Source organism: Hippopotamus amphibius, chromosome 7, assembly GCF_030028045.1.
Source record: "Hippopotamus amphibius kiboko isolate mHipAmp2 chromosome 7, mHipAmp2.hap2, whole genome shotgun sequence".
NCBI classification, from domain to species: Eukaryota; Metazoa; Chordata; class Mammalia; order Artiodactyla; family Hippopotamidae; genus Hippopotamus; species Hippopotamus amphibius.
In genome coordinates, this window is record NC_080192.1 from 2,081,045 (window position 1) to 2,096,126 (window position 15,082).

Consider the following 15,082-nt stretch of genomic DNA (forward strand, 5'->3'; position numbering starts at 1 on the left):
TCGACTCAGTTGACATTTACTATGACTGGTTTATGACCCTCTGTCAGGCCTGTCCTGGTAAATGTGTCACACGCACTTGAAAAGAAGGTGTGTTTTGCAATTGTTGGGTGTACATTCTACAAATATCAACAAGGGTGCAGTTTTGGTCCTCTTTGGCTTCACTGTGAGTTTGGTCTTATTCTTCTAGCTGCTGCTGAGAGAGGGTGTGAATTTCCAGCTATTATTATAGAGTCGTCTTTTTTTCTCTCTCACTCTGTCCATTTTTGCCTCATCTATTTTGAAACTCCATCATTAGGTGCATGCACATCCAATTTCAGTTTGTGTTTCTTAATGTCTCAATGAATTCTCCAGTTTTTGCTATGAAATGACCCTCCTCATCTCTACAACACCCCTCTCCTTGAAGTCTGCCCTGCTGGATATCAGTACAGCCACGCAGGTGTCTCCTGCTTATTGCTCCTGTGTCAGGTCTTTTTCCATCATCTGCTTTCATCCTACCTGTGTCTTTCACTTAGAGCATCCCTCTTGTAGACAGCCTATGCACATCTTATGTTTCTTGTCTAGTCTGACACACTTTGATTTACAGTTGGAGTGTTTGATCCATTTACGTTTAATGTAACTGTAGATGCGTTCGTGCACCATCTTGCTATTTTCCACCTCCCCCAGCTCTTTGCTTCCTGGTTCTCTCTTTCCTGTTTTCCTTAGTTTAGTCAAGTATTTTTTTTATATTCTATTCTAAGCCCTCGATTGGCTTTTTCTCATACCTTTTTTTCTCTCCCACTACTTGCTCTCGAGATTGCAATACTCGTCTTTAATTTGTCATAGTTTACCTGGATTAAAAGTATGCAGGAGCCTTCTATTCAGCCTGCCTACCTATTGCATTCCTGTTGTTGTACATATTACTTGTATATGTGGTATAGACATCAAAATAGATCATTATATGTTGGGTTTAAATGCTCATTTCTCTGAAGAATTTATGAAAACAAAAGAAACAGTCTTTCTACATCCATCCAGTTAAATTTGGATAGCACTCCGTGTTTCCCTTTTTGTCCAGCATTGAACATGTCCAATGTGTGGCAATGTCTAAAAACAGCTGGCTTTATAATTATCTAGATATTTACCTTTACAATTGGTGTAGAGTCTATAATCATTCTATTGTTGGGAAGATTAGTCCCGCGTCAGGTCCTTCACCATTACCAGAAGCCAGAAGTCATATAATCTATTCCAGTATGAAGCACCTTGAGGTATCTATACAATTCTGTGGGGATCATTTAGTTGTCACAATATTTACATTTCTGCTTCTGAAGCACACATGTGCTAGCTTGAACAATGCAGTCACAGCCTTTTTTATAACAACTTTATTGAGATATAATTCACATGACAAAAAGATCGCTCCTTTAAAATCCATGATTCAGTGGATTTTAGTATATTCCCAGAGTTGTGTAACCATCACCACTGTCTTCTTTAGAACACTTTCATTACCTCCAAAAGAACTCTGTACCCATTAGACATCACTCTGCCTTCTCTCCCGACCCCAGCCCCTGGTGACTGCTAGACCTACTCTTTGTGCAGATTTGCGTGTTCTGGACACTTCATATAAATGGAGTCATATGAAATGCAGCCTTTCATGCCTGTCTACGTAGTATAATGTGTTCAAGATCAATGCATGTTGTAGCAAGTATCACTACTTCGTTCCTTTCCACGGCCAAGTGCTATTCCATTATGTAGACAGACTGCAGCCCACCCAGGGGGCATCAGCAAACCCACGTCCGTGGTCACCTGCTCTGGCAGCTCCTCCAGCCCAGCTTTTAGCTGTAATAAAGCTGTCATTTCCATTCCAGCCATCTGAATCCCGAACCTCTCTCTGACTTGAACCACAACAAGGGTAGGGAAAACAGGATATACTGGATAGGACTCTTCTCTCCGACATGAAGTAACGATGGTAAAATGATAGCAACAATCACATCTGAAAGGTGGGGTCTCAGGTTTATGTTCTACCATTTACAGTAATTTTCTATATGATGGAAACATTTTTTACTGAAATTACTTTAGCGGACTTGACTGTGGAAAGGGAAGATTACAGTCACATTAAGAAATATCTCATTTAATTGTGTTAATACAATTTTAAAATTCAGCTCATAGATTTATAGCTCCCTGAAAGGTGAGAAAGGTAAAGAAATACACGAGACTAGACATGGCAAGTTTATTCTTCAGAATAATGCTGGTTTCCTTCCACGGGAAAATCAAAGCTAAGGTCACATTGACGCGCTTGGAGCCTGGGTGGTACATGTCTATTATCAACATGTGTCACAAAACGGAGATAATTTGGTGCCAAGCCACACAACCTAGAAAGGAAAAGATATTGATTTGTAGAACTGTCAATATTTTCTCCCTATAAAGGAAGAGGAGTTGAGCCAATTATAAATAAATCCTCACACTTCTCAAAGAAGCCAGTGGAAGATAGGTCCTCTGAGTCTGACGTAACGGTCCTGGAGCGGAGGAGCAGGGCAGGGGAGCCGTGTTTCTGCTGGACACGGAGAAGGCTCAAACTTGGCTATGGACATCACTGTGTTGGAACCACGTGACCTGCAGTTGCCCCCTGGATGGAGATGGGAACAAAAGTCCCAAAAGGGCAGAGGAAGGACTGGGCTGGGTGGGCCAGCTCCTTCCCGCTGCGACCACTCAGCTCCAGGGGATGATGGCCCAGGACCCATCCCTACAGGGAGGCTATGACCTGAGTCATTGTGTCTGATGGAGCAAAGTCCTTATGCTCCTAAAAACATTCTATCTTTGGGCCAAGAGTGGAAGAATTGGAGTGCGGACAAACCAGTGCACTTCTGTCTCTTTATACATCCCAACACAACAAATTAGCAGGTCTCTTTTTCCTCTTTTCTCATTCCACAGTGGAATTCACTTTGTTCTTATTTTTAGATTTATTTTTTAGGGGGAAAAGGCATTATTGATGCCCTAACACTAAAGATGTATAGATGTAGTTTCCAAAATTTCATTCTAAGAATTTCTTTTTTCATTTTAATTTATTTTTGTGTATGGTGTGAAGTGAGAGCTCAGCTTTATTTTCTTCTGTCTGGATGATAAACCACCATTTTTATCCCGGTTTTAAGGACTTTCTTGGTTTTATATTAAATTCCTCAAAATATTGTGTTCTATTTCTGAATCTCCTTCTAGTCCGCTCACCTCTCTCTGTGTCTATTTTTAGGCCAGTTTCAGTAGTGACAATGGCTTTGTGGCAGGCATCTGGTGTGTGAAGGGCTTTCTCATTATTTTTTGGTCATATCGTCTGTTAGCTAACTTTGGACGTTTATCATGCCAGGAGATCTTTACAATTACTGGATTCTAATTTTTTAAAAGAGAGTTTGAAATATGTACCTCTTCACTCCTATTATCATTCATTCACCAAAGTTGATGGGGCTCTCACAGGTTGCAGGCCTGCTTCAAGCTCTGAGGTTCAGGTCCAGAGGAGACAGACGGTCCTGGTGGAGCTCACATCACAGTTGGAAAGAGAAAGGAAGGACCAGGGAATGAGTACAGTATCCATCCCGTTAAAATCCCAAGAGCAGTAAAGCAGGGAAGAGGGTGTGAGGGGATGAGCTTGTCCTCCATGCTGGGTCGTGAAGACAGCCCCAAACTCCAGAAAGCAGGGGCCTCGCCAAGGGCTGCAGAGCTTAGCCCACCCAGGCCTGGAGATCGCAAAGGGGTGAGCAGGTGTGGGAGTTCACCGGGGCTGCCAAAACAAAGTGCCATGACCGAGGGGCTTGGAACAACAACAATGTCTTGTCCCACAGTTCCAGGGCCTGGAAGTCCAAAAGCATGGTGTCGGCAGGACCACACGCCCTCTGAGACCTGCAGGGGAGGCATCCTTCCTGCCTCACCCCAGCTTCTGGTGCTGCTGGCAATCGCAGGCATGTGTTGGCTCTCAGATGCATCCTAGCAACCCTCCATTCTCACCGTCGTCCCCCGCATGTCTGTCTGTGTCCAAATGCCCTGCGTTTATCAGGACACAGTCATATTAGACTAGGGCTCTCCCTAATGATCTCATTGTAACATATTTTCCTGTAAAGACACCATTTCCAAATGAGGCACATTCAGCAGTGCTGAGGTTTGGACTTAACATACCTTTTTGGGACACAAAATTTAATCCCCAACAGTAGGGTTTTGTATGGCAGGCAGAGTTCATCTACTTTTCTTATATAGAGTATGGGCCTGTGTAAAATGACAGGAAGGTCCCCTCCTCACCCCTCGGAGGTCTGCGTATCACAGGGTACCTTTTTCCATCTCAAGGTTCCATGCCGGGGTCTGGAGAAGCCACATCGGCAGACTCCAGACTCTTCCCGCCATGTCCACAGAGTAACGCCCGAGACCCGTGGTCCACTCACCTCTCCATATTCAGTACAGTTATTTCCCCCTTCAAACTTCTTTGGATTTGTCTTGCTCTTTTTCTCATTTTTCAGGGGGACATTGCAATCATTAATTTAACACTTTTCCCCTGTTGAACATGTTCGCGTGAAGGTGTAAATTTCCTTCCAAGTCCTGCTGGAGCAGCACCACACAGGCTGTGATAAGTAGCACTTTCATTACTTTTTAGCTTCGAGTCTGTTCTCTTTTCCATTCACATAGCTCCCTTCACTCACAAATCATTTAGAGATGCATTTTATTGACCTGCCGTCCGACAAGATGATCTGGCTGGTATTGATCTTCTAGGAGTTTTGAGACTTCCCCGTGACTTAGAACACGGTTGAGGTTTGTGACGTCTGAGGCTCCTGGAGAAGAGGACTTTTACTCGACTGTAAAAGGACTGAGCAGGTGCATCTCAATCCTTTTCTGTGATGGGCACCTCACCAAGCCCTTCCCAGCTTCTGTGTCAGGGGTTGGCAGACTCTTTGCTTCTGTGTCAGGGGTTGGCAGACTTTCTGTAAAGGGCGGTCAGACGTATTTCCGGCTTCCTCTCCATGTGGTCTCTGTCGCGACTGCTCCACTTTTTCCTCGTTGCTTGAAAGCAGTCATGGCCAACAGTATGTAAATGAGGGCATCTGTGCTCCAATAAAACTTTATGTACAATAGAGGCTTGCTCGTGTCCTAGGAATGTTCAGTCTGCGTGATCTGTTACTTCGCGGTGCGTTCAAACCAACCGTGATGGGACATGTGTGTGTTTCAGCACTTCCTGTAGCTCCATGCCGTTCTGCTCCATTTCAAGGCTATGTTATTAAGTCCACAGTGATTCATGTTTATTGTTTTCTTCTCCTGAACTGAGCCTTCAATCACTGTCAAGCAGATTTCTTTATTCATAATGATAGTTTTAGCCTTCAGGTGTGTTTTACATGATATCAATACATTTACTCTAGCTCATTCTGGGCTTTATTTTTAATTTTTGTTTTTGGCCTGATGTGATTTACTTCTGTGTCCACACTGCAGGTCTTTTAGGGTCTCAGGTGCCTTTCAGTCACTCGGGAACAGCACACGTGGACGCCTGCTTTGGGGTGTGTGCGTGTGTGTTTTTTTTTTTTTTATGTAGGACTTTATATCGTGATTGCAACCCTTTTGCATGAATTTAAATGACTGAACTGTTGAGATTCACATTTCCCTTTCTAGTCTATGCTTTCCGTTTGCCATGATTTTCTTTAGTTTCTTAATTTTATCTTCTCTTTTCCATGTGTTTGTTTTATTGGATTGTCTCATTTCCCTCCTTTCTGGTTATGATTTAAAAGTTACACGCATTTTATTTTTTAAAAACGTCATGGTTATCCTTAACATTTCACCGCTTTCAGGCTTAGTGAAGTCCAAAGTTAAGCAGCACCTCTTCCTTCCTCCGAAAGCAGAGGGACGTTAGACAGACTTGACCGTGACCCCACATCCCATCCTTCACCTTTGGTGAGAGGTGAGCCATCTGCCGGGATGGGGCCACACCCCTGCTTCCAACCCAGCTGTGCCCCTTCCTGCAGGTGTTTCGCCCTCTCAGCCCTCCGCTGACTCATCTTTGCAAGGGGACCGATCAAGCTGGATTAAAGTGTATTTGGTTTTACACGAAGGCTCCAGGCTCCAGTAGAAACGGGTACCAGGAGCTTCCAAGACTGTGTGGCTCCTTCTCCTGCTTCTTGCTGGGAGTGAGGCGGGGCTGGGTGAGGGTGGGTCCAGCCCCACCCCGAGCGTTGGCAGAGCCCTACCATCTACAGGCACCACAGCACCACACACCCCCCCTTCTCCCCCAAGAAAGCTACGGGAAGTGAAACACCACCCCAGATTGCCTTGCTGAAGCCCTAACCAGCTGACATGGGTGTGCGGACCGCGGGTGCTCTGTCAACACTTGCTGACATCTTTGCTGGCCTTTGAATTTGACGCAGGCGCCCATGGACGGGCACCCTCGGGAACTGGCAGGTGGAGGGGAGGCCTGTTTGCTCTCAGGCCTGGCAACCTCTACACTCTGCTCCCATAATTAGATGTGAAAGAAAGAGGTGATATGACATTTTCCATTTGAACCCCATCAGAGAGATGGCGAGCCGGCAACTTTGATGTTGGGGATGAAACGCAGTGTAGAAATGCAAATTCAGGAAGGTGTGTGATTTTTAATGGGAGATCCGTTTCCTTCCACATGCTCAGTCTCCTGGTCACAGAAGGATGTCTGTGGTGAGGGGAGCCCTGAGCCACACTGGTTTCTTCCCACGTGCACCCCCTCGGCTCCCTGCCCGGCCTGAATCTCCCTCCCCCGTGGGCATCACTAGTCCCAGCCAGGCAACCCCTGCTAACCTCCTGCACGCTCACCCCCACCCCCTTATAACAACAATCTCCCCTATTTCTACGCCACTCCACTCTCCACAAAGTGCCCTTCCAGCCACAGCTCCGGCAGGAAACAAGGACAGATGTCTCCCTGCTTCCCTCCTAGTGGAGGGTTTGTGGCTTATTCAGAAATTGACCCCGATTCTGCCCCCCGCCCACCCTGTACCCACACCGTCTGCCACTCACACTCCGCACTTGCCCCAGGGGCAGACCGAGCAGGTGGATGGCTGCAGCCAACGGGACTTCCTCAGTCGCTACTCCAGATCTTGAAGGATGCTTCCCACCGGACCTGACTGCCCTTGCTCCTCTACCCCGGCATGAGAGCATCCTGGGCTGCGGGCCCCTTGAGGATGAGGAACACGTGGGGCAGAGCCCCCGGAAGGCCAAGCCAGGACCGGATGATTCAGAGCCCCGGGAGATCATCAGTGTGCGCTGATCTCCGCCACGGGGTTTTGGGGACTGTGTTACAGGACTTGAATTGTCCCCGTGGTGGGTCTCAGAATGAGCATGGCATTCTTCTGGTTCCAAGTCCTTCCCTTTCTACTCTCTTAGCTCTGCTCAGGGAGTGCAACCTCATTTAAATGTCAGAATCATACACAGAGAGGAAAGGGAACTGAGGGGGCACCAGGCATACAGGACGGGGATATCTGTCATGTTCTGGTGTTCCCAGAGTCTGCACCCTGTTTCCTTTCTGTCCTGGGAGGTGTTCAAATTCAAGAGTCCAGAGACAAAGCTGGGTGGAGGGCCAGGTCGGGAGAGCTCCTGGCTGTGTGGGACGGTCACTGAGAGCACATTATGTAATAGGGAAACCACCTTGGAAACTCTTGAGCCACATCTACTACAGCTGCACACATCTTCCAACGACCAGCGGTCTCCCTCCCGTGTACACACTCACCGGAAATGAATCCTTGTCTCCACTTTGAACGTGGACCTGCATGCTCCTAGCAGCGCTCTTTTTTTTTTTTTAAGAACTTTTATTGAGATACAGTTAACAGACAATAAACTGCATATATTTAGAGTGTGCAATGTAGTATCCCAATCTCCCAATTCATTCTCCCCCAACCCTCCCTGCTTTCCCCACGTGGTGTCCATATGTTTGTTCTCTACATCTGAGTCTCTATTTCTGCCTTGCACACTAGTTGATTTGTACCATTTTTCTATAGTCCGCATATATGTGTTAATATACGATATTTGTTTTTCTCTTTCTGACTCACTTCACTCTGTATGACAGTCTCTAGGTCCATCCATGTCTCTACAAATGTCCCCATTTCATTGCTTTTTACAGCTGAGTAATAGTCCATTGTATATGTGTACCACATCTTTTTTATCCATTCATCTGTTGATAGACATATAGGTTGCTTCCATGTCCTGGCTATAGCAGCACTCTTAACAATTATAAAACCTGCAAACCACTCACGCTCTCATCCTCAGTAGACACGATGCAGTCATACAACAGGTTACAGTGCATCAGTGAGAATCCAGTAACTTGCAGTCAGGCCCCAAATGCAACAACACAGACAAGTCTGCACGGGAGCTGCAGCCTGACTAACAGAATAGGCGCTGTATCCTCACACCATGTGAAGCTCAGAAACAGGGAGTGTGCTGAGTCAGAAGTCAGGACCGTGGATGCCCTCGTAAGGGCTGTGCCTGGAGGCACCAAAGGGTCGCTTCTCAGATGCCGTCACTTTTCTGTTTCCTTGATCTGGGTGTTGTTGACACGGGTGGGCCTGTCACAGAACTTTTTAGAAGGGGCCCTTTTCTGTGTCTCTGTTACACAGCAATTTGAAGTTAAAGAAAGAAGTGCCAAGCAGGGAATCAGAGAGCTGGATTTCAAAAGCCGAAGCCACCACCACCTTGCTTCCTGGCAAGTCTGAGCAAGTCAGTGTGCTGTGAAGCCCTGGACCAACAGTTCCCGGGGCGTCTGGGGGGTAAAGGAGATGGAGAACAGAGCGGTTCCTGGGAGGTGCGAGGTGTCTGCACACGGCTGGCGGCCGTTTTATTTCTGTTACTGTTACTACTTGTGTTTGTTATTTGCAGGAAGCGCATCTGGAAGACCTCCCCCCCTCCCCGCTGTAGGCTTGAGGTTTGGAAACAACTTAGGAACTTAGAATAAACTCCTAAGTGTTCAGAGGGTCCTAGATCACGCAAGATGGCGAAAGAGATTGTTTTGGGGCCACCTGCCACTCTCGGGAGATGTCCGGAGCGCCCACAGCCTTGAGAGGCTGGGGAAACCATGCAGGCATCCCCCTGGACTCCACGACGCTGGGCCTCGGAGTCCTGACATCGGCCATGAGGAGCTGTAACAATAAAGCTTCCAAATCACAGGATGTCTCTTTCCTGTAGTTGCTTAGTCTAAGAAGAGGCTGAACTTGGACCTGGCGGAAGGCATCTTTACGGCTGAGTTACACGGAGCCGCTGCGCGCAGGGCCTGGGCGGCAGTTCTGCCATCCGTCAAGGTGTCCAGGCGGGGGCCCCGCCCGCGACCCAGTGAGCGGAGTCAAACGGGAGTGGGCGCCTTCAGGGGGAGGCAGCTATTACGGCCCACAAGCTATAAAGGGCCAGGGAGGCCGGGCACATAAATTAGCTGTAAAGACCACACCAAGCGCTCAACTTTTAATTTAATCTCATATTTATCTGGCTTTATGGTAGAATGCGGTGCTTTTTCACAAATATGGTTATTTCTGCCATAACATTGCAACTGCAGGGATGAAATGTAGGCAGTCGGAGCCGGGATGCCAAGGAGGGGTGATAGAGAGCCAAAGCTGGATGCGGCCGGGCCCAGGGTTGCTCCCTTCCCAGTGGATGAAGCCCAGGGCATCTCGAAAGAAATGCACTTTCTACTAAGTCACCTTGCTGACCCAGGGTGGGAGGAAGGGGGTGATAGCCAGCTGTGCTCCAGGGGTCGCGCACTTGTGTATTATCTCATTTGATTTTTTGAACAAGATTGTTAGAGCAAGGATGTTTATTTCAGGCTTTTAGATTTTAGTGCTGTTTTGTTTTTGGTTATTTTGTTTTTGTTTCTCGGTGAGGAAAGAATTAATAATAATAATAAAAAAGACAACCCCAAATCCAGGAGAACATCCCTTAAACGTGATCTTGCCAAAAATTAGCACCCAGGCTGCTTCTTGTTGCGACAAGAGGCATGGTCAGAGCCGCTGCTGGGCTTCAACGTGCTGTGACCTTTTCTAAAGCCTCCAAGTGACAGGGCAGGTCTCCCCCGAGCCCGGCTGCTTTGCCGACCCTCGGCTGATGTCCGTGTCTTCCTGCTTTGCACTCCTAGCAGTTGATCCTTGATTTCTGATAGACGTCTGACCCACGCTGAGGTCCGTGGGGCCTCATTCCTGGTGCCCCACCACCCCATCCCCCACCACCCGCCTCCTGCCTCCCCTGGTTCAGGGTGTGAGATCGCCACGCACCTGTGCTCACAAGTGGGGATTCTGAGACCCTGGGGGCTGCTTTCTCATGCAGGTGCCTCGTCCTGCAGGTCCCACCTCCCATCTCCTGGGCTGTGTCCTTCCCTCCTCCCCCCTCCCGAGGCCGTCTGTGTGCCAGCTCTGTCACCAGGAGTATCGCCTACGCTTGTATTGTCATCTGGTCGCCCTGCCTGATGTGCCTGCACGAGGACAAGGGCACCTGATCCCAGGGGGATGCCCTGTGAGAGGCCCTGCACCTGCTGACCATGGCTTCCGGTCCTCACCACTCTTTTTTTTTTTTTCTGATGTATTCTTTTTTTTTTTTAATTTTTATTTATTTATTTATTTTTAATTATTTTTGGGGGGGTACACCAAGTTCAATCATCTGTTTTTATACACATATCCCCATATGCCCTCCCTTCCTTGACCTCCCCCCCCAAGTCCCCCCCACCCTCCCCGCCCCAGTCCTCTAAGGCATCTTCCATCCTCGAGTTGGGCTCCCTTAGGTCCTCACCACTCTCGAGTGCGAGTCCCCCGGCACCCTGCCCTGCTTTCCTCTCAGCCTCAGGGCCCACCCGCCCACGGCTTGCTGACCTGTTTATAATCCCAGGTTGCCCTGTGCAAGCCCAGACCTCTACGCTTTCACACATGCTGTTTCTCTTCCATGAGCTCTCCTTTCCCTGAGGACTCCTTGAACCCCTGGTTATCTGTCCGGACCCAACCCTGACCCTCTGGATGGAGGTAATCCCTCCTTCCTCTCCTGTTTATGTGATTGCTGTCAGGTCAGCCTCCTGAGTGTACCCCTGAGCTCCCACAGAGCAGGGATGTGCTGGCCTGGCTCTGTCTTCCTGACACCAAGTTCAGCTCTGCTCAGCAGCCAGTGAGTGGATGAATGAATGAAAGTAAGCTTTCCTTCCACGCTTGTTAGTGTAACCTCTGCCGCCAACCAGACTCTGAGGTTTCTGGAAACCAGCGCAGGTTTCCATGGGCATGCTTAGCCCACAGAGTAGATGGGGGTGTGCGCCTAGGACCCCTGGCTTACATTGCCACTGCTGAGACCCCCATTCGCAGCATCTGTGCTCATGCCCACAACCAGGAATCAGGCTCTGTTGGGTACTTCTGGCCCCCAGCGCCTAGAATCACGACTGGCCCATGATGTACCTAGGATTAATGAAAAATTAATAAATCAAAGGATGGGTAGATACATAAGAGAAAGAATTCCTGGGAAGGCTGGGGTTCTCAGAGGGAGGGTGTGACTCTATGAAGCAAAGCAAACGGAACTAAACTCACACAACTACGTTTCTCTGATAATTAGCGATGTTGACCATCTTTTTCTGTGCCTCTTGGCCATCTGTGTGTCTGCTTTAGAGAAATGTCTATTTAGGTCTTCTGTCCATTTTTCAATCGGGTTGTTTGTTTTTTTGATATTGAGCTGCATGAGATATCACCTCACACCAGTCAGAATGGCCAACATCAAAAAATCTACAAACAACAAATGTTGGAGAGGGTGTGGAGAAAGGGGAACCCTCTTGCACGGTCGGTGGGAATGTAAACTGATACAGCCACTATGGAGAGCAGTATGGAGGTTCCTTAAAAAAATTAAAAATGGATTGAACCTGGTGTACCCCCCCCCCCAAAAAAAAAATAAAAAAAAAATAAAAAAATAAAAAAAAATAAAAAAAAAATAATAATAATAAAAAAAAAGTAGGTCCTAAAAACTAGTGCAGCTTCCTTAAACCTATGGATAGTCGGCTTTGGGGAAAACAGCTGCTGTGTCGTGGGGACACTCACGCAGCCTGTGGAGGAACCAACTGGCCCACCCCACCTTGCCACCATGTGAGAGCCACCTTGCAAGTCTATCCTCCAGCACAAGTCAGGCTTTCAATGATTGCAGCCCTCTGCCTTCAAGTCTTTGATCCGAGGCCCCAGACGTTGCACTGCAAAGACGAGCCATGCCAACTGAGCCCTCACTGAGTTCTGGACCCACAGAAACCATGAGATAGTAAATGTTGTTTTAACCCAAAAAAAAAAAAAAATTAAAATGGACTTACCATATGACCCAGAAATGCCACTACTGGGCATATACCCAGAGAACACCATGGTTGTAGAGGACACATGCTCCCCACTGTTCACTGCAGCACTGTTCACAACAGTGGGACGTGGAAGCAACCTAAACGTCCATCAACAGAGGAACGGATAAAGAAGATGTGGTGCGTGTATACAATGGGATATTATGCAGCCGTTAAAAATAATGAAATAATGCCATTTGTGGCAACATGGTTGGGCCTGGAGATTATCATGCTAAGTGAAGTAAGTCAAATATCATATGATATCACTTATTTGCAGAATCTAAAAACAATGATACAAATGAACTTATTTACAAAACAGAAACAGACTCACAGACTTAGAAAACAAACTGATGGTTACCCAAGAGGAAAGGTGGGGGGCGGAGGGACAACTTGGGAGTTTGGGATTGACATGCACACACTACTGCATTTAAAATGGATAACCAACAAGGACCTACTGTATAGCAGAGGGAACTCTGCTCAGTATTCTGTAGTAACCTAAATGGAAAAATAATTTGACAAAGAATAGATACATGTATATGTATAGCTGAATCACTTTGCTACACACCTGAAACTACACAACATTGTAAATCAACTATAAAAATTAAAAACAAAAAACCTACACAACTATGGAAGGAAATGCTTTCATCGAGTGTCGAGAGAAATGATGGGGATGTAGACGGAGAGTATGAAGTCATCAATAGAGCAATGGAGAAGACGCTTGGGATGATTCAGGAATAAAACACTAATGAAAGAGTCATTAAGAAACAAGGCTGGAGAGAAAGACAGAGACTGAGAATTTAGGATGGCTGTCACATACAGCTGTGACTGTCACCCCGCTCCCCAAAGCGGGGAAGACTCATAAGTTGACAAGAAACCCAATTCCCAGCTCACGATGTTCGTAATGGTCCCAGAACCGAAGCCCATTGAGGAGAAGTGTCTCATCCTGACGGAACACTAGACATGAACTTAGAAATGACAGGCCGGTCTCCAGACACTCAGTCCCCTGCACGATCTGATACATCAGTGGTTCCCAAATGGTGATCAGCTGACCTGCTGGGCTGACACATCCAGGAGGGCTCTGAAGCATCTGATTCTCAGCCCGGGTTCCAAGTCTGGACATCTGTGATTGGGTCAGAAGCCATTGGCCTCTAACGGGATCTCATCTCCCCTTTCCTCCCTTTCTATCTGTCAACTTCTATCTATCTATCATCTATCATCATCTATCTATCATCTATTGGATCTTTCTATTATATCTATCTATCCATCTACTGATCTCTAACTCTATTATCTATTTATCTATCTACCTATATCTATCGTCTATATCTCATATTCATCCATCCACATGTCTATTTTTATGTCTATTCATCTTTTCATTGGCCTCTCCGTCTTAAAAAATGATTTTTAAAAAAATTTTTGTGTAAATGACACAAGCTTACCATAAGAGAATCAAGTGACTCAGCTGACAGAAGAAAAAGTAAAGATTCCGCAACTCTCAGAGCCCAGAAATAACCGCAGATAATATTTGGAGAAGGTTATTCTAGACTTATCTCTATGAATATATAAAGATGGAAGGATGCATTGACAGACTGGCAGGTAAATGCATAAGCCAGATGAAATGGGCTCATAAAATGAAAACGGCTCCGACCCATCTAGTTTTTAATAAAAGATATATTTTACTTGGAGAAGCAGTGTGGAGTCAGGGTTAAGAGGACAGGCTTGAAATAAGACAGTGTCTGTGCAGATGCTGCTCTTAACCACTTACCTCCTGACGAACAAGGAAGTTTCCCCAAGTCTCCTCCTCTTCAGAATGGAGGTAATAATAACAGTATATTCTTCATGGCCGTGGGAAGTAAGAGAATTAATATTAACATATGGAGGTGCTTCCAATAGTGCTGCATGTACAGGAAGCAGCATATATATTAGACATGAATTCATGGAAGGGAAGCTCAGTTAATGGAAATCTAAAATTTCAAAAAAGATGTATTCATGAGAGTTCTTAGTTCCAAAACATGTGCGCACATTTTAGCATAAAATGACTCCTAAATGAGTTCGGACGTTAGAGTTATTGTGCATTTTATCACAATTAAATTGAGGTGTCATTGACATACCATAAAAATCATTCATTTAAGGCATACACACCAATGGTTTTAGTACATCCTTGAAGTAGCAAAGACTTCACTATAATCTAATTTTAGGACATTCCCATCACCTCAAAGAGAAACCCTGCACCGACGAACCCTCTATCCATCCTGCATTTCCTCCAACCCAGCTTCTCAGGACCACAGATGTACTTCCCATCTCGACAGCTCTGCTCTTGTGACTGGCTCCTTTCACCGAGCTTAAGATTTTCAAAGTTCCGCCAAGTTGTATCGCTAGGTCATTATTTTTCTGGCCAAATAATAGCCATTATGTGAATACCCCACATTGTGTTTAACCACTCGTCAGTTGATGGATACGTCCAGTTTTTGGTCTTTATGCGGATGTGTGTTTTCATTCCTCTTGGTATATATATACACACACACGCATATACGTGTATATGGAATTGCTGGATCATATGGTAATTCTATGTTTAATATTTTGAGCACCAGCCAAACTGCTTTCCAGTGTCTGCACCATTTTACATGCTTGCCCACAGTACAGGAGTGTTCCTATTTCCCCACATCTTCACCAACCCTTGTTAATGTTTGTCCTTTTAATAACAGCCCCTCCTTGTGGGTATCAAGTGTTATCTCATTGCGGTTTTGATTTCATTTCCCTAACATCTAATGATATTTATTACCTTTTCATGTGCTTATCGGCTATTTGTGTATCTTC